This window comes from Acomys minous, assembly GCF_964271855.1.
Source record: "Acomys minous genome assembly, chromosome: 5".
NCBI classification, from domain to species: domain Eukaryota; kingdom Metazoa; phylum Chordata; class Mammalia; order Rodentia; family Muridae; genus Acomys; species Acomys minous.
The window spans coordinates 26,584,879-26,603,305 of record NC_140494.1 but is presented as its reverse complement, the minus strand read 5'-3'; the positions used below and the strand labels follow the sequence as shown (position 1 = coordinate 26,603,305).

The window sequence follows — 18,427 nt, the reverse complement described above, 5'->3', positions numbered from 1 at the left end:
CAGGACCAGGGAAGGGTTTAGGGGAATTTTAACAGTGGTGAGGGAGGATGAGGGAAAGGCTGCAGACAGGAGCGCCTCACTACAGCAGTACAGCCTGGGTGGCTTCTCACGGCTGTGTGCAGATGATGGTAGTGATGTGGTGTGCCACTGAAGAGGTGTGAGGGTTCAGGCATTGCTCCCTGTCTTCTGGTCCTCACTGCCTGCTCTCTCTTTATACAGTGTTGTCCTTATGGAGAGTCATGTAAATTAGAATACACCTTAACAGTCTGGGATTGGCTTTCTTTTGCTCAGTTTGGTTCCTGGAATATTTTTCCAGGTCAATGCGTGTATCAATAATTGGTTATTTTATACCATTTAGTAGTATTAGATGGTCTGGATCTATCTACCACAGGAAGAAGTTAGTTGGTTGGTTGGTTGGTTGGTTGCTGTCCAACTGCCTCTAATGGCTGGGCATATTTGCCATGGGCCCATTACTGAGTCCCTTACTCTGCACCAATGTCTAGTTTGGCTTTTTGTTGCTGGGTTAAACATCATAGCCAAAGGTAGCTCGGGCAGGAAATGTTTTATTTGGCATGCACTTCCAGGTCACAGTCTAACACTGAGGGAAGCTATTGCAAGGCCTGCAGCAGAAACTGGGGAGGAAGGAGGCCTACTGGCCTGCTCCCTCTGGCTCCTGCTCAGCCAGTTTTCTTACATAACCTGCACTACGTGCCCAGGGTGGCGCTGGCCACTGTGGATGGGATCTTCCACATCATTCAACACTCAAGACCACCGACATGGTTACAGCCAGTCTGGTCTGAATGTTCCTCTTCCCAAATGACTCTTGCTTGTACGGAGCCGACTCTAAAAACTATCCAGGACAAACATGGACCTGCTATACCAAGGCCTGCCTGTTTATCATCAGTGTCACCCTGTCTTCTCATTGTCATATCTAGGTAGTACTCATTAACATGGGATGAACCAATTCTTTCATACTTTTCTGGTCAAGATTATTTTCCTTAGTCTAGGGCATGAGCCTTTAAATATAAATTTTAGAATAAGCTCAGAATTATTTCATGGTTTTGATAAGAATGATATAATGCTTACAGATAATTTGGTATTGATAGCTTTTTTTGTTGTTGTTTTGTTTTGTTTGTTTTTCAAGACAAGGTCTCTCTGTGTTAGCCTTGGCTGTCCTAGACTCACTTTGTAGACCAGGCTGGCCTCGAACTCACAGCGATCCGCCTGCCTCTGCCTCCCAAGTGCTGGGATTACAGGCGTGCGCCATCACGCCCGGCTGTCTTAGTATTGATATCTTTATCATGGACCTAACCCATGGTCATAGTACATGTCTACTGACATATTGAAATCATTTTGGATGTTTTTCATCTGCACTTTGTAGTTTTTAACATTGGTTTATATTTCAGTGTTACAACCTTTTTTGAAAAGATGGTTAAGTTGTACTTTATGTTTCTATATGTTCATTCTTAATATAAAATTAGTATTATAGGATGCATTTTTCTTAGCAACTGTATCATCATGGATCTTATACTATCCCATGACAGATTAGAATTCATAATAAAATTGATATGACAGTTTATTTATTCTTATTTTTGAACAGGGCTTCTTTGTGTAGCCCTGACTGTCTTGGAACTTACTCTGTAGACCAGGGTGGTCTTGAACTCACAGATCTGCCTGCTTCTGCCTCCTGAGTGCTGCGATTATAGTTGTGCACCACCACGCCCAGCCTGATGTGACAGCTATTAATAGTCAGTTTTGTTAAAGTACTGGTGGTCAAGAATAGCACCGGAGAAATAGTTACTTGTCAAAGACATTGGAAACATCTGAGTATAGCAAGAACCAGTTCTCACCACTAATTTTACTTACTTGAGTTTTGCATTTGATGTCATTTTGTGGAAATCTTGGTCTGGTGAACAGTTTCTAAGTTAGCTCAGAACTTGGGGCCTTGACTAAGTGGATGGTATGATTAGAATTCACCAGATCTGGATAATCTAAGTCAGAAAGGATAAAGAAGAACCTGGGGGCCCAGCCTGCCGGGTCCAGATCACATCAGTTAGAGCCTGTTGGGCTGAGAACAGTCGATCAGGCATATGGGAGCTGGTGTCTACCAGAGACACTGTATCTTCTTGCAGGAAAACTAACCTGTTGTGGCAGCAATGATCCAATTTTCTTCTCCCATTTTTCTCATAGTTGACTTTTTTTTTCAGGGAATTTTATTTATTTTGACTCTGCTTGGCTGCAGAGCAAGGTTAAAACTCCTCACATGCATGCATTAAAGCAAGATGGACACAGTTGTGTGTGTGTCTCTGATCCCAGCACTCAAGAGCACCAGGCAGCAAGTGTGTGAGTTCAAGCCAGCCTGCGTTGCATAGTGAGTTCTTGGCTACCTAGCAAGAGCCTGTCTAAAAAAAAACCACAAAAACAAACAAACAAAAATAAAGCAGAGAGAGCGAGTTAGGAGATAGCTCAGCCGGGAAGAGCATTTCCTGTGCAAGCAAGAGGACTTCAAAATCTTTAGCGCTTAATACGACTTTGGGGTCCTCTAATCCCAGTGTTGAGGGGCTGGAGAGTAGCAGATCCTGGGAGTTCACTGGACAGGCAACCTGAAACAGTATAAGCTTTAGTGGGAGAACGCCACGGCCTCATAGCTGACAGGTGGAGGTCGCAGGGGAAGATCCCTGATGTCCTCCACCGGCCTCAGCTGTGTGCAGATGGACATACATACCTGTGTTCACACAGGCACACAGGCACAAACACACCACATATGAAACACCAACAAGCACTGGTTTTGAGGGATATACTAAACTTATCAGAGAAAAATGAGATGGGTATTACAACTCAAATTAGATGCCAAAATTGTGCTGGGAAAATTTGGATGATTGCCGTCTGGAAGCGGATTAAAAATGAGTTTGATAGCGGTTGGGGATTTAGCTCAGAGGTCGAGCCTACCTAGCAAGCACAAAGCCCTGGGTTCCCTCCTCAGCTCAGAAAAAAAAAAAAAAAATAACAGCTTGACAAACTGTTTTAAACTCTTGAACAAAATAGTCTAAAGATAGTGTCCAGTTGTCACACCTCTCCAGGGTATCTGCTGTCCAGTTTTTAAATCAGCATATAAAAACTGTGGTTTTGTACATATTTGTAAGGCTATGGTGATTTGATCCGTGGATGGAGTTAGGATATTTAGTTTTCCTGTTACCACAGACAGTCTCCTTTTTTCCGTGACTGCAGCATTCTGTCAGTCTTTTGAACCACACAGCCAAGCACTGTAATCTCTTCACCTAGCAAGGGGTTACTCTTTTAGGGCTCTGTATTGTCCTACAGGGTTAATTAGTGACAGGAATTCTGACCCTTGTCTTCAGCCCTCCCTGCTCCTGGCTGATGCAGCTGGTGGTCTGTGACACTCAGAGACAGACCAGCCAGAGTCCCACACAGCACAAAGCTTTGCTCTCAGTCGGGAGACTTAATGAGCTTTGTGATTTACACTGAAGCCATGGAAGACAATTAAGACTCAGCCTTATCCTTGTCACACAGCAGGATGCTTGCCCTCGTAAGTACTTCTGTAAACTGAGTTCTAATATTTAGCTTTAGTGTTTAAAAAGTGCAAGTGGCCATTTAAGAAGTGGCTGCCATTGGGTTTTGGTTTCCCACCCCCCACCCCCCTTTGTTTTTAGCAGTTGCGTTCTGTGTGATGTTTGAAGGGAAACCGGTGACTGTTGCCAGGTCTTGTTGACTGGGAGAATAAACCTGGGCTGTGAGCAAAATGTTCATGCAGCCTTTACAGAAAACTGATGGGGTGAACTAAGCAGTGTAGAGAGGGCTACGCGGGTACCCGTTTGTAAAGACTGTGCTGCTGTGTGTGCTGTGTCACTTGTGCGCCAGTTTATCTGTGCATCTCTGTCTTTGTGTGGTGTTTAGGATCTGGGTTTTACCCAAGGGCACTCTGTTCTTCCTTTTAGTCTATGTCCTAATGTTGGAGGCTCATTTGCGCACCGAATTCTGTATTGTCACCTGTCGGCAGCCTTAATTTCTTAATTTCTCTATAAAACAAGCAAGAAACAATGGGGCCAATTGAGTTGTTTTCAAAGTGGCTGCGGGCCAGGCCGCTTGCGACAGCTGATGGGCTCTCGTAGTGTCAAGAGCTATTTCTGGTCCATTAGCTGCTATCAGGCCTGTCTAGTTCAGGCCATAAAAGGCTGGTCCCATGTGGAGTTGCCACATTGCCTCCGACTGTGTCCTCCACGGAAGCATACTCAGGTTTCATGTGGATTTACTCCGTAATGGACGACTCCACCAAGACCAGACTGGGCAAGCGCAGCCTCGAAGATACCAGGGGCCTGGGGACTTCAAAGAGAAAACTCTTTTTATTAATGTTTTGGGGCTCTTTCTTCAGAGAAACTCTTGGGATGTAGCCCTCACCTATTTCCCGAATCTGGCATCTCAACGCCCTCTGGAAAGCACCGTTCTAAATATACCCTGCTGTGAATCATCCCACGACAGAGGCAGTTGCCTTGGTTGTTTGACCGCTGCCCTAAGGCAGTGCCACTGGCCTAACTTGGGAGATTTTGCTTTTTGTTTAGACTTTTAGATATAGTATTCTTCGAAGAGACTCTCCTCACGAAGACCCAAGGCTGAACTAGAGGACGTGACTGGGCTTCTTTCTTGTTAGAGCAATAAGGAATTGCCCCTTTCACTTAGAGGAAGAAGGATTACGCAGAACTTTGAAGTAAGTGAACATGTTTGTACGTGTGTAAACGCGGCTGTGTGTCTGGAGGACCCTCTGTGTGAGTGTGCTTCCTGGAGAGCTGTTGATTGAAAGCTTCGCGGTTTCCTGCCCATGCACGCTAGTTACTGCAATTACCCCTATGGCTACCCTGGGGCGTACTTAGGGTTTGCAAAGATTGGATTTTCTTACAGACAAAGGGACCTACTTTATAACACAGAGAGGCGTATTACTGACAATTGCTTAGTGTAACTTAGTAGGTACATCCTGTCTATAATTAGATTTCGATTTGAATTATAGGATTTTCCCAATGCAGGGCATTGTTTTGTTTCCTATCTATCTATCTATCTATCTATCTATCTATCTATCCACCCACCTACCAATCTATCTATGCATCTATCTATCTATCTATCTATCTATCTATCTATCTATCTACCCATCTACCCATCCATTTATCTATCTGTCTATCTATCAGATATATATATATATATATATATATATATATATATATATATATATCATCTATCTATATATCATTTACTTATCTATTCTGTCATTCATTGTGATGCTGAGTATCAAACCCCAGAGTTTTGGGCATGCTCATTGAGTGCTCTCCCACTGGGCTACGCCGCTAGTCCTCACTTGTTGTCACTAATTCATGTGAAACTGCAGAACACGCCTACGAATCTTGTGTGTGCCTGCTCTGTGCTTCCAGGCTCCTGCCAATGCTGCGCAGGTTCTTAAGTCTGACATCTAGAGCAGCTTTGGGCCAGATTCGTAAAGACTCTGATGTGAGGATCTAAATTTCTCACTGTAATTCGTATTAAAATTCTCCAGTGAAGGGTGTGTTGACATGCCTTTTAATCCATGGAGAGAGAGAGCTCTGGACTCTGTTTCTTAATTTGGTAATGGAAAAGTAGTGGCAAGGTGTAGAACAAACACAGCAGATGGGTTTGATACAAAGGAAAAATGTTTTCTAGTGCTGTATGGCATAAACACATATGCACAGGAATTCTTTTTATCAGGTAGAAAATAGAATATCTATAGTGGGGAATATCACTGGGAAAGCCACTGTGCTTCACCGCTGGAAGTTGTACCACTCAGGAAATAGATTTCTACTGCATGTACCTGTGACTGGTGTGTGAGGGCCTCTGCTCAGCTGTATGCTGTGTGTAGATGTGTATAATGTTACCATGGCCACGTGGTACCCCTGCCTGAGAAGAGCTGTAGTATGAATTGTGAGCATACACACGCACACACACACACACACACACACACACACACACACACACGCATGGATACACATACACACATGCACACCAGGGCAGAGGCAAGGGTGAGCCTGCCTCTTCTCACTAAGCCAGGAAAACTCTCGGACAAGTCTAGCAATTAAATGTCTTTCTTACAATAGAGTCTCGTGTCACCTCTGAAGGTGAGTAGCTGGGACGTGGGTGCCAAGAGGGGTGGTGTGTGATTGACATTGTTCTTCTACTGGGACAAGAGGAAGCTTGCTAGGTGACTCCAGAGAGAGGCTGTTAACAGGCCAATTGATCTGGTACCCAAGAGCATAATCTTTATAGTTTGGGAAAGTTCTGACCTTCTGTGGACATCTCCTGTCATCTGAAAGATACTTGTTTGTCTTTGCCTGTACTTCTGAGACAGTTTGAAGAGTCCCAGTCCTCCGATGCACACCTTTGACCACACCTGGGGACATTTAATGCTCTACAACAGAAGAGTTGCGGGCACAGGCAAGAGCCTTTGGTTTTTTTCAACGATGTCCCAGGATCTGCAGCCAGTGGAAAGCATCTCAATTGTAGGAACCTGGCTGTCTGGACCATTTAGGGTGACCCTGTACTTGTGTTAAAGCATAAGAGTGGGGAGTGTTTTGCCAGGATGGGGAATAGCTCCCCAACTAGAATTCCCTGGAATTTCCTGACATCTTGGTTTGTCATTGACCAGGAACCATGTTGCCCTTGACTGGTTACCCTTAATTCCTCTTGGTACAGGTTCTGTGGGTCTCTGTGCCGGTCTCTAATGAGACCTGTCTCTTCCTCACCAGCCTGGTCTCCAACCTGTGCTACTGCTTGGCCCTCAGTGGGTCCCTCTGCTCTCAGCCCCTCCCGTGTCCAGTCTCATTTCAGAGTGGTCTTTGTGAGCACACTCTGACCATGTCGCTCCTCACAAGTGGATTCTTCATGTTCCTTGCTGCCCTGTGCTACTTACTGTTCAGACCCTTCAGACCCCAGACCTTTGCTGGCATGCCCTTCAAAATGCTCTGTGTCCCCACCTTGCCTGCCTGGGAGAAGATATCACATTGCATAAGGCAAAGTGTCCTCTTACCGTCTGTCTCTGGCTCCAGGGGTCTTGACTTCAGCCTCTACTGTAGGGCTCCTGGTGCCACACACGTCCTGCTGCCTTCCATCTGCCAGGGAGGTGGGGCACCCAACAGGCATTGGGTCTCAGTACCCTTGACCTCATCTTACCCAGTGGCCATGCCACAAATATGAGTGTCTGGACTGGACTGAGTTTGCAGCAGTGTGTGGCTTTGCCGAGTCATGACTTAGCCATGTTCCATTTGCCGCTCAGGTGCTTTTCTGGAGCACCGCAGTCGAGGCTGGTGCTTTCTGTTATATAGATGTCTTATTATTCTCAAATCTAAATGTACATGCGAAAGACACCTTCCTGTTACAAGTCTGATGAGGTGTCTGAATGCACACTTTCACCAACACGGGAAATTGGAGTGTATTTGGCAAAGATAGCCTCTTCAATATTGGAGCCTTGCCTGAGATGAAAAAAAAAAATCACCTGGGTACTTGACTTGGGTACTTTTCTCCCAAGGGCTATATGCATCATCTCAAGTACTATGTCCTGGGAGTGACTTGAACTATTGACCTTGGGGACAGCAGCACCTTGATGTGGTTCAGAAATGTCTCTGCCCCTTAGAGACACTCTAAGGTGTCTAAGGTGTCTAAGGTGTCTAAGGTGTCTAAGGTGGGTGGTTCTGAAGGAGGCATTTCACTCATAGCCTGCTCACCCTCTTCTGAAAGGCGTTTCTATCCCAGAACTAGCTGGGGTTTGTGTAAATACGGTGACGGCCACCTCTGCCCTTGGCCTTGGGATCAGTGACTTTCCCATCCCTGGCATAGATTTCCTCATTTCTCCATTTTCCTGGGCATTTCACTTGGGCAGAGCTCTGGACTCAGGGCTTTGAGGTGCAGAAGGCTGTAGTGTGTGCCTATCCTTGGTGACTGCAGTCCGTGTACTGAAGTCCCTGTGCTGGTCATGCTGCAAGCACCACAAGTCAAAATAAACAATAAATACACACCAGTGCGTGCCATCCAGGGTTGTTGTGTGAACTAGCACAAGGGCCCTTCCCCCACCTGGAGCTCCTGAGGCATGCCCACGCTGCCCTCAGCATGCCCATCCTACTAGAAAAGACCTGAAGCTCAGACAGCCTTGCCTAGGGACCCATGCCATGGGGTGAAGGGTGGGGGGAGGGGAAAGCTGGATTTTAATACAGACCTATGTGATGTGACCTCACATCTCATAACTCCCAAACACCAGTGTGGCTCAAACTGTAATAGAAATTAATTGCCAGCTGTCTTAGTCCATATTCTGGGACTGGGTAGTTTATAAAGAAAGGGGAAATGTTTTTTTTACAGTCCATGTTGAAGGTTGCGTCCAGTAAGGAGCGACACTGTTGGGACCTCTGGAGAGTGCCAAGGTATTGTGGGGAGAGAGCTAGTGTGCCCAGAGCTTGTCCTCCGTGGACAGAGCCACTCTTGGCTGTCCTAGCATTTGTACACATGGGGGCCTGTGTGACCCAATTGCCTCCCAAGGATCCCACCTTCAATTACCATTAAAAAGTGGTTTGCGGATCCAGCCTCTAGGATATGGAGCTTGAGGGATAGATTCAATATATGCAATGTGGGCAAGGCCTTGGGGTCAGATCCTAAAGAAGAAAGAAGGGGGAGGGGGAGAAAAAAAGAAGAGGGGGGGGGGGGCAAGAGAAAGAGAAAAGCCAGGCATGGTGGCACACGCCTTTAATCCCAGCACTTGGAAGGCGGAGGCACACTGAGCACCGTGAGTTCGAGGCCAGCCTGGTCTACAAAGTGAGTCCAGGACAGCCAGGGCTACAGAGAGAAACCCTGTCTGGAAAAAAGAAAAAGGGGTTTGGGGAGAGGAGAGGAGAGAAAGAGAGACCTTACAGACCGCTTTGTCCTCTGCTCTGGGGCCCAGAGGACTCTGCTGTGGATGCTGAAATGGAAGCGTGCTAACGGGCTGGCCTTCTAGAGCTTTGCTTCCCACCTCAGCCAGCCGCTCCCCTCATTAGCCCTGCTCTTGCCCGTCTCTACCTTCCTGCTTGTTCCCCATTTCTCTGACTTTGAACTTCTGCCTCCTTCCTGGCTCCCTGTCTGTGTGGAAAACATACTCAGGTTTCTTCCAGACTAAATAAAGCACCCTTGACCTCTGTACTCCTCCTTCCCTGCCAGTCACTCTCAATGCCCGCTCCGGCCCTTCTGCCTCCTCCTGTGCAGCCTTGAGAGGCCTCTGTGCATTGCTCACCTCTGCTGCTGACCACTCTAATGGAGCCCACCTCAGGCCTGGGCCAGTGGAGTAATGCCTTTCTCTGTGCTGTCCTGCCGAGCTGTACCTCGGGTCTTAGCATTCTTATTTTGTTGTGGTTCCATTTTTAAAATTTTAAACTCATACCACGTTAAAGGCATTTGTGTGCTATTTCTATACTCGGATTCAGAATGCACTGGTCACACCCATTCTCCACCCCATCCCCAACCCCGCCCCTCTTCTGTTACCCAGTCTCTAATATTCACATTTCTATTTTTCCCCCTTAATTATTTGCTGTTTCTGCACTTGCCTGCCTGTTCTTTCCTCCAGTCCATTTAGGACACAGTGCACACATTGCTTGTCACACGATGCACTCCAGGACCTGTCCATGTTAGATGGGACATGCTCATTTGTGACTTTTAGCTTTTCACTTTGTGATTAAACGGTGTATTATAATAATCTGTGTGAAGATTTATAGTCTGTATATCCAGTGTTGATAGAATCATGCATGAAACATGAAGAGGCAGGTTCTGGATGGCCATCCAACAGCTTTCGTGCATATTGTGTGTATGTGTGCACATTCATATGCATGTGTGTGTATGTATAGAGGCATATGTACAAGTTTGTGTTTGTGTGTGCAGGTGCACCTGTCTGCACCTGTGAGAAGTCCTACCACAGGTCAACTTGGTGTGCCTGTCTCAACTGCTATCCATCTGGAGTCTTGAGGCATGATTGGTCCCTCACTGTCAACTTGGAGTGCCTGTCTCAATTGCTATCCATCTGGAGTCTTGAGGCATGATTGGTCCCTCACTGTCAACTTGGAGTGCCCGTCTCAATTGCTATCCATCTGGAGTTTTGAGGCATGGTCGGTCCCTCACTGAGCCTGGAGCTTATTTCCTGCCTCCACTGGCCAATGAACTCTAGGGATCCACCTGTGCCCACCGCCTAGTGCAAGGGTTACAGGCTCCTGTGTCCGCACTCAGGTCTTCAAGTTTGTATAGGAAATACTGCACTGGCTGAGCCATTTCTCCCAGCCCACACTGACAAATTTCAGTGTTTTGGTCAACCAGAGGTTTCTTGTTTCCTGATGGTGTTTCGCCTTTGCTTTAAGCGTGCCAAGCTGTCTGGTCACTTGGGCTCAGCTACATAGATATCGAACAGAAAACATATAAGGCATATGTATATATGCCTTTAGTGACATTAAGATTTCAGAGATTTGGCTATTTTAAGTAAGTGAATGTTGAATCCTGAAACATTACACAGAATTTTACTCCATCTCTCCAAAAATAAAAGTTGCTCACATGTTTTATTTGTGTATGTGTTATATACTCCACTAACGCAAAATGCTCTGGCTCAAAATGAGGGCAGAAAGCTGTGGCCTTTCCACACCAAATGTACTGAATTAAGAAGTAGCTTAAAGGAAGACATCACCTTTGAAAAGTCTTAGTGTTTGTTTTTTTTTTTTTCTATGAACAAAGTCTTAGAATTCCTACCCCGTGGAATGGAAAGCTAACCTTATTTTACAAGGGGGCGGTGGTCATGGGCCTCACCTGTGCTCACCCACTTTGCATCTGCCTCGCACTGTTATTGGTTGCTGTTACGAAACACAAAATGGCATTTTGATTGCTTGAGGTTATTGCTTCCGGTTCTCAATCAGCTAGTTGTATAGATTTGAATCAGGCTGGACAAAGAAGGATGTGGGGGCGAGACGGGGTGCAGCTCAGTGGGAGAGCTACCTACCTGCACGAACCAGGCTCCAGATTGTATCCTAGCATTATGAAAAACAAAGAAATGAAAATGAGAAGGAAAAGTCAAAATTCAAAACTCTTAGTTGTTCTGTTGAATAGATTGTTCTCCAAATCATGCTTGAAGTCTTAATCTCTAGCAGACATTCATTTTAGCCAAAGAAACACAGCCATTTGGCTTTATGGTTTCATACATTTTTTATTGAAAGTAATGAATATTTTAAAATTCTTTGATTAGATTAGAAATGTGGTGCTGGTGGATGACGTGACTAAACTCTGGGAGACGGGTTTTAGCCACAGAGGAGGCTCTCGCTGGCAAAGCTGATTTATGAGAATTCATATAACTTCCTTCCCAGAGGCTTCCTGGAGCTTCCTGGCAGCTGATGATCTAAAAAGGAACTTGTTGGGGAGACGGTGGGTTAGGGGGACCCTAACAAGTTGGGGATGTGATATGCAGGCCAAGGACAGCTCACTTGGGCTCCCTCACCACTCATAAGAAGTGAGTTTGCTTCTTGCTCCCAGCAGAGAAGTCTGGAATTGGAGATGTTCAACCTCCAAGACTACCCTAGAACCATACATGGAGTGGAGGGAGCTTGTTGTGACCTTAGTAGGTTCTTTGTCCTCTGGTCCTCGGTGGCATCTTTCTGGTGAATGAGGGTCACACAAGAAGACTTCTGAAGTCCCTTCTACACATTTGTGTTCCATAGTATAGAACTGTCAGAGCCTGGAGGTATTTGGTCAGTGTAGGAAAGAAAGTCAGTGTAGTGGTTCAAGAAGAGAAGCCACAGGAACTGAGAAATGGCTGTGCCGAAGGCTTTGTCGGGTCTTCCTGTTCTGCCTGCTTCAGCGTGGTGCTCCCATTCCTTGTCTACTGGGTGGTCACCCCTTCCTCTCCAGGCTTTTATGTTGGGGAACTCTCTCCCCTCTCTTCAGATTAAGCCCTTTCCCCCTCCCTTTGCACATATTTGAATACTCAGATTTTCTTTACTCTAACCCAACTTAACTCTATCCTTTCTTTAGGACTGCTGTGGCCACAGCTAACCCAGCGGGGGCAGCAGGGAGGGGCAGAATGCATGGCTGGTAGCTGTGCTGCCTCTGTCCTTTAGGCTTAGTAGCTCAGTGTCTGGGGCCACTCACCATAGACCCCCCACTTTCTGAGCATTTCCGGGGTGAGGGCTGGCACAGTGGGAAAGAAGCTGTGTTCTATGCAGTGCTCTCACACACCTGCTGGGCTTCTTTACCTCAGACCACCACACAGCAGGCCTTAGAGTTGGCTGATGTGGAGCTATAGTTTCCACCCATGTCCCCTGCCCACCTACCTACCAGCCAGCCACTCCCCTGCTGCGACTTTTCAATGCTTTTCTCGAAGCATTGCATCACACACCTACACTGCATGTACCTGGTTGTCAGTTGTTCGCAGCTCGCATTTTCTGTCTTCTGTAATTCAGTTTCCTTTTAACTCAAACAGACTGTGCTAGAAACCTTTTCTAAAATTTGCTTTGGGCAGTCAAGAGCTAGTCAGATGCCTCTTTCTGACTATTTTAACCTGTGTTCTCTCACGGTCATAAAAGTTCCATCCATAAATGCTAACTCACTCAATGGTTGATGGCCGGTCTCACCCAACGAAGGTGTGATACGTCATTGGCTCGACGTCTTCCTGGCTTTATCTCAAAGCTTTATTAAATGTCCCCAAAACAAAGAGTGAAAACAGCTTTGCCTGAAGCTTTTTTTTTTATTATCTACTTGCCACAGTCCTGAGGATTGCACTTAGCTCCCCACTTGCATGACAGACCAGTGTTAGACCAGGGAGCTATATCTTAAGTCACAGTCCTTTCTAGGCTGTAGAAATGGCTCTGAGGGTAAGGTAATTGCCACCAGGCCTGACTGACCTGGGTTCAGTCCCTCAGACCTATAAGATGGAAGAAGAGAACTGGTTTCCCACAGTTGTCCTGTGTGTGCTGTAGAGTTCCACCCCTCCCCCTACATAGAATAAATACATAACGATGTTTTTCAATCATTTTTCAATCAATAGAACTCACTTTATAGCTCTGGCAAGTCTTGAACTTGTAATCCTCCTGCCTCAGATTTCTCAAGTAATTGGATTACAGGTATGCTTGAAGGCCGTGCTTGCCTGAGGAATTTCAAGTGATTTTAAAGGAGTTCAGTCACATGAGCTGAATGGCTGTGTGTCAGTGGTAGAGTCAGCAAGTATAGTTTACATCCAAAGCTTTGGATCTGCAGGCTTTCTTCACGGTTTTCTTTTTAAGGTAATTCGTCTGGTAGCCTCTGTCACTGGTTTTATACAAACCACTCGATCCCACCCTGACCCCCTCCCCCTCACCCCCCCCCACCCTTAATTTTGCACATGTTGAAAGGACCTGCTTGGCTCATGGGGTGACCATTCATCATTTGTCCTTCAACAGATAATCATTTCATTAAAAATAAATTACAATTTATTTAGATACTCAGATGAAAGTGAACGGGTGCTCCTAGAGCAGAGAACAACTTTCCTTGGTATTTTAATGAGTGCTTTCCGAGTGCATTTTATTTTATTTATTTATTTATTTATTTATTTATTTACCTTCTCTGTGTAATAGCCCTGGCTGTCCTGGACTCACTTTGTAGACCAGGCTTGCCTCCAACTCAAGATCCCACCTGCCTCTGCCTCCGAGTGCTGGGATTAAAGGCGTGCGCCACCATATCCGGCATTTTCATGTATGCAGCATCTAACCGGTCAGCAGGCGAGCTCATTACAGGTGATGTCTGTGATGCATGAGATCAACTTTTTAAACAAAAGAAGAGACTTTCGAGTAGATGTTTCAAGGTGCAGCCCCTGAACAGACCATGGAAACTTAAAACAAAACAAAACAACAACAACAACAACGAAAACCCATAGACTGTGCAAAGCGTTCCTTTTTCTAAAAGCGCCAGTAATGAGTAGTTAGGGGACCCATTGATTTCATCACTCTTCTAGAAAGGACTGTGACTCAGAAGTCACACTCTTCTGATTATGCAAAAGCGAGGCCGAGGGTCTCCCGGGACCTCCCAGCTCAGGGCACACCCAACAACCCACCCAACAACCCAGTCAAGGTTAGGACCCGTGGGCCTGGTTCAGCCATGCTGGGTGGAGCTAATCCGTGCTGATGGAAATGGCTAATTGATGCGGCTCCTTCCAGTGGCCTCTGGCCACAGGTGACTGGCTGGTACTTGCACATGTGCCAATTGCAGCCAGGTGTCATCCCAGCCATTGGGAGGGGTTAAGCAGGAAGATCATGTATTCAAGACCATACAGGGGCTGGTATGGGGTGATAGAGTTGCAGTGGGCAGTGTAGGAATGTTATGGGGCTGAGGGCTGCATAGGATCCGGAAGGATCCAGGCTGGCTGTGAAGCCAAACTCCAAGGATTTGACCTTCAACCCCAGCCAAGGCTATGGCCCAGGGGCTATCATGATGTCCTTTGGGAAGGCTGGTGGACGTCTAGTTTATAGCCCTCATATTTTTGTGGGGAGCAGCTGTTAACTGGTATTAGACTAAAAGATGCATTGATGGGCTTCCCTGCTCTCTGGCAAGCTGCTGCTGCCTTCACTGGGTGTGGGCCTTGGTGGCAGCTCCGAGTCTGAGTCCTGCTGCCTGCCTTACCCTACTCTTGTATTTTGCTTTGCACCTCCAGGGATCTAAGCAGGGCCTCTTCTTCCCTGGCACGAAGCTAAGCTTTTACTCCTTATCTTAACCCACGCAGCTTTGCTGTGAACTCATTGCCTTCCACAAGAGAATCCCCTTTCGATGAAGCCTTCCCCTGGCCAGTGAGGCCTCCGTGGGGTCTATGCTACGTTTCTGCTGCCGTCCTCTCTGACTAAAATCAAACCAGATTAGAATGCGTTTCCCCAAATACAAGCCTTTCTTGTTTCTTAAAAAGAAAAAAGGCAGTGATCTGTGTTATTAAGTACATGAAATTAAAAGGTAGGGCTCCTTTCTGCCTTCCTCAGTTTAACCCTTACATCCAGAGCCGAGGAACACAGGGACTTAAGTGGATTAGTGACGGGTAGCACAAATGCTCCAGCTCCAGCCCAGCTGTTGAGCTGATGGGCTTTTTAAAATAACCAAGCAGTTGACTCTCTGAGTTGCCACTTGGCCTTATTTGGTTCGTCAAAAGGGTCTTGCATGTTTAGGGACAACGTAAGGAGAGCTCTCCTCTTTGTCTCCTTCCTCCTGTTCTGTTCCCTCTTTCTTTCCTTCCTCCTCTTCTCTCTCTTTTACTCCTGTTTTTCTTCCTGGTTTTCTGGTTTTCTCATATTCTCTCGTCTTCCGCTGCCCCTTCTCATCTGCAGCTAGCAGATCAAGACATAACCACACAGCCATGGATATCTGTAAGTCCCCCTGGTTGCCATGGATACCTAGATAAGTTGTTAAGACACAGATCTGTCAGTGTCTACCTTTCAGGCATATCTTCCCTGTGGCATACTCGTGGACCACAGGGTTGTGTGAATGTGTCCCAACACAAAACTGTAACTTACAGTAAATATTATAAATCCTGTTCCTCCTTTTTGTTTTTCTTTTCTTTTCTTTCTTTCTTTTTTTTTTTTTTCCTTTTTGTAAGCTGATTTTGTGGTTCTTTAGTGTGGACTTTGTAGATGACTGTGCTGTGTTCATTGTGGAGTCAGAAGTCAGGACACACCCACTGGTTGGCTAGCTTCTTTATAATGCTAATTCTGAGAGTGGTCAGGGAGGAGGAACTCTTAGGTGCTGAAACATGGTTTCAGGGGTTTCTAGGGACCATCATGTTTTGTGAAGAGAGGTTATCATTTTGTTTTGTTTAAGTAATATAGTAGTGTGTGTATGTACCTATGTGTGAGTGTGTGTGTGTCTGTGTGTGTGACTGTGTGTGCGCGCGCGTGTGTGTCGGTCTCTGTATGTGTGTATCTGTGTGTGAGTGTGTGTGTGCATTTCCTGCATGTGTGCGTACTGATGAATACCAACCAGCAAAGAGTGTACTGATATTTTTGAAATAATGTAGCTTGCTCTTGGTCCTAAGGAGAAAAGATTACGTGACCTTCCAGTTTAATTTTTAGTCAAGCAAAATTTAAAATCAACCTCAGGTTCTTTGGTATTCATTAACTCAAACTTAAAATTAGAAACGTGGTAATAATTTGGCAATTCAGACTTTCTAGGGGAAACTATACCGTACTGTTTGTGTGTCCTGGCCTTTAAAAGAAGGAGAGGCTTTGTCATCTGTATTCCTGGCTGATTCCTGCAGAGGTGATGACGGCCTAGCAGACAAGGGCAGTGGGTCCGGGGCTCTCCCAGGAGTCCTGGATACCAGCTGCAGCCGCCTTCAGTTCATCTTTGGTCGAAGCTCGTTTGTTTTAAAAGCCAACTGCCAAAGAATAAACACTCTTGACCCAGACTGTAAATATTTGTCATACATCTGGTTAGTTTAGCTTTTAAGTGAACAAAATCATTTTGGCAGAAGAGTCCTTAAAGTTTGACAACCAACAAATTACACAAAACCCTGAGCTTCACATCCCTTCATTTTTCTTTTCCCACTCACACAGGCGTCGCCTGTGACTTGTGAGCCACTGGGAACATTTCTTCTGGGATGTTGAAAGTGCCCTAGACCATGTATTCTTAAACATGGATGACAAACCGTGAATGCTGCGTAAATATGTGCAGTGTCTTCTGTCACTCCTCGGGGGCCATTTATTGGTTGAGTTTCTAGATTAAGGGTTCTGGGGGATGGCTTTGGGGGTAAAGGACCTATTCTGAGCCATGTAGGTGGTGGCAGAGCCACCAGGGTGTTAAGTTGCCACTTCTAGTTTAAAGTCCCCTCTGTTGTGCCTTAGAACCTCAGAGCCTGCGTAGTCATCCCTGTTCTTGGGATGTAGGCATCTACGGCATGCCAGAGCTCACTTGTAGATTGGGGTACGGCTCAGTGTTAGAGTAGAGAGACCTCTTGTCACCCATGGATTCCACTCCTAGCACTAGGAAGGGCCCTGGAGTCTGATTTGTAGCCCAGAAGAAGAGGGGCAAGTGGAGGGTTTTGGTGAAGCCTTGCGTTGTGAAAAGGCACAGGGGTTTGGGTCAGTCTCCCCAGATGAATCGCACGTGAGTAGCGAGAAGGCATTCTGAGTTTGTTAGAGAGGGTCCTTCCTGGGCCAGCCACCGCGAGTCTGTGTGAAGCTGAGCTGAGGAAAGTTTGGGTTTGACCCTACATTGACTTATTCTTTGTGTAGTCTCTAATCCGGAAAAAAGCTCTGCCTGAGGCAGAGAGGCTGTGCCTGTCTCTTCATGGAGTCTCCAGCTGTCAGTGAGCTGCGAACAGCCTGATGCAGTCATAGAAGACTGCTTTCTTTCCCAAAGCTTTATGACATGAAGTCGAACTTGAGTGAGACAAACGCTCATAAATCTCTTCCCCAGGAATTATGGCCCAAAGTCTTGAGTCCCTGTCAGAGCTGCATGCATGCAGCTGCTGGGCTTTTTTGGCTCCTTATAAAGCATTGAGGAGAGTCCAATGAGTGAAGCTTTCTCCCATCCTGGAGAGGCCTGGATTAGCCAGTAGGACGAGAACATTCCTCTCTGCCTTGTGTTGAAGCGAGCCCTCAGAACCAGCCTAGTGTGTCTTCTGTGACCGTTTGTCACTGATCTGAGGTTTGCAGACATTTTTATGTGGCCTGATAGCGACAGCTCGTGTTTTAGGACTTGTAACTTAGCCACATTTGAGACTATCTATACACATACCGATATCAAATTGGGCTGCCCTTGTCTAGCCTTTCCTGCCAGTTCTATAGGGAGCCACACAGAAATGGATGTGGGTAAACTCTAACACCCAGTGAAGGGACAGAGCCCACCAGCGGCAGGTAGACTGTGTGCCATGGAGGATGTGCAGAAACCTCAGGATCCAAAAGATCTCCAAAGACAGTTCATTTTCCACTTTATGATTTGTGATCATATTCTAGCTAAAGATAGAATTAATTTCTTTCTTTCTTTCTTTCTTTCTATCTATCTATCTATCTATCTATCTATCTATCTATCTATCTATCGTCTCTCTGTGTAACCCTGGCTGTCCTGGAACTCACTATGTGGACCAGGGTGGCCTCGAACTCATAGAGGTGCCTTCCTCTGTCTCCTGGGTGCTGGGATTAAAGACATACACTACTATGCCTGGCCAGAACATCTTAATATGAATTGTTCATGTTTCTGGTTGACATCCATCTATCAGCCTGACAGTGTAATGGAGAATGTCATATGTGCTCCACATGTGCACCCACTGAGGGCCTTAGCATGAGAGGATGGCCTAGGGCCTGCCGGTGACCTGGCCTCTGTGTGAGCCTGAGCAGACAGCAGCGAGTTGCTTGGGAACTCTCTCTATTCTAGCATTTTGGATTGAGTAAAAGGCTTG

General features: G+C 46.1%; 1 protein-coding gene across 7 annotated transcripts in view; it reads left to right on the top strand.

Annotated features, from left to right (window-relative positions):
* SVIL (supervillin) overlaps nt 1-18,427 on the top strand; it is a 201,622-nt gene that overhangs the window by 72,894 nt on the left and 110,301 nt on the right. The window contains exon 1 of one of the 7 annotated variants that reach the window (XM_084782158.1): nt 4,195-4,723. The exons of the other annotated variants lie outside the window; for them this stretch is intronic. The gene's annotated coding sequence lies outside the window, so the exon portion shown is untranslated. Of the gene's footprint in view, nt 1-4,194; nt 4,724-18,427 lie in introns of those variants that run through there. 7 annotated transcript variants of the gene reach the window in all.